Source organism: Penaeus monodon, chromosome 34 (genome assembly GCF_015228065.2).
Source record: "Penaeus monodon isolate SGIC_2016 chromosome 34, NSTDA_Pmon_1, whole genome shotgun sequence".
Lineage (NCBI taxonomy): Eukaryota > Metazoa > Arthropoda > Malacostraca > Decapoda > Penaeidae > Penaeus > Penaeus monodon.
Window position 1 is genome coordinate 10961319 of NC_051419.1, and position 1502 is coordinate 10962820.

Consider the following 1502-nt stretch of genomic DNA (forward strand, 5'->3'; position numbering starts at 1 on the left):
CGGGTCCTGCTAATACCACTACCATGATAATGGTAGATATGATAATAGTACTAGTAGCAACATTATAATCCTACTACTAAAATAGCCATAATATATATCATCACGATACAAATAGCATAAACCAGTAACACTATTAGCAAAATGAATGAGATGTTAATCTGATCTTCTATAAATCTGTTACCCTCGTTAAAGCGATTTTCATCTGGACACTGAAAATAATGCGTTCTGAAATGTGATGACCAGATTTTTAAAGGGAAATATCGGATGAATTCGAAAAAGAGTCATTTAGGTAACGTTTTAATCAAATTATTTTCATTGTCTCCTTTTACAAAAATTGTTTTCCGGAGCAAGGGGATAAATGAGTGAAAATTATCTCTGGTTTCACTCTCTTTCCTTTTCGTGTTATGTAATATGTAATAATTCAAAGTCACCCTTTATAAATACCAAACTTCCTTTTCTTGTTCCTTCCCAAACATCTCCGAAGTTAACCTGTGACGCACTCAACATGCTCTTCCTATGAGCAAAGCCATATTTCCGCTTTTACAAATGTGAACGTTCGCATTATTTTCGAAAGTGCCGTTAGTGCCACTCCTCTTGTCTCAGTCCTCCCGTCGTAAGCGCGTTACCTCAGTGGAAACGACCGAACTACCAGAGCGAATTACCGAACCCAATGGCCATCGAAGCGAGAGTTGCCGAGGTATGTTCACCAAGCTTCGAAGACCAACGTTTTGTGGCAGAACGTTTTCAGTGTTGGCATTCGATTTGCTAACAGGTCGCTGAGCAGGAAATGTCGGTGGATATTGGGGGAGTAATGAAGTCTTTTAGGTGACATACATGTGGAGAAAAAAAGGTACTAATCATGCCGACGGTCTCAATTAAAATGATTACTGAATCTCTGGTAATTAGAATGGAGTTGTAAATGTCTGTTTTGACATCTTATTTGGAGTAAAGCTGAGTAAATGCTAACATGTCTCCATTTGATTTTTGCATTCATTCTCCAAATACAAGCAAACATAAGTGGTTGGTGTTGGTGCGTATGTTGACATGATCATAGATAAAAGCAGAGAGATGATTAAGCGTAATCATATCTGATAAAAAGAGACATTTATTGTAAGCGGAGTCTGTATCATCTACAGCATCCACAAACTAATCAGTTATTGAAAAAAGAAAACATCTTCACTAATCAATATTACTTAACATGCATTCGTAGGTCAGTGCCATTACACAAAAGAATGTCGGTCTGATACAGATGATTGCAAAGACACGCAGAAAAAGCATGCATAGCCACGGCAACACGTGTTTCCCGATGCCAAAGGAAAGTAAAGGTGTCGATGAATGCACCAGTATACCAATGAGAATTTGCTAGAGGACATTAGTCAGTGAAGTGCTTGGTTATGATTGAATTAGTTCCACAAGATCGTATAACATTTGGTTAACTGTTAAATTATTACCCCCTTGTAAAAAAGAAAATCTATGTATCTCTCCGTACTCATTTATTTTTC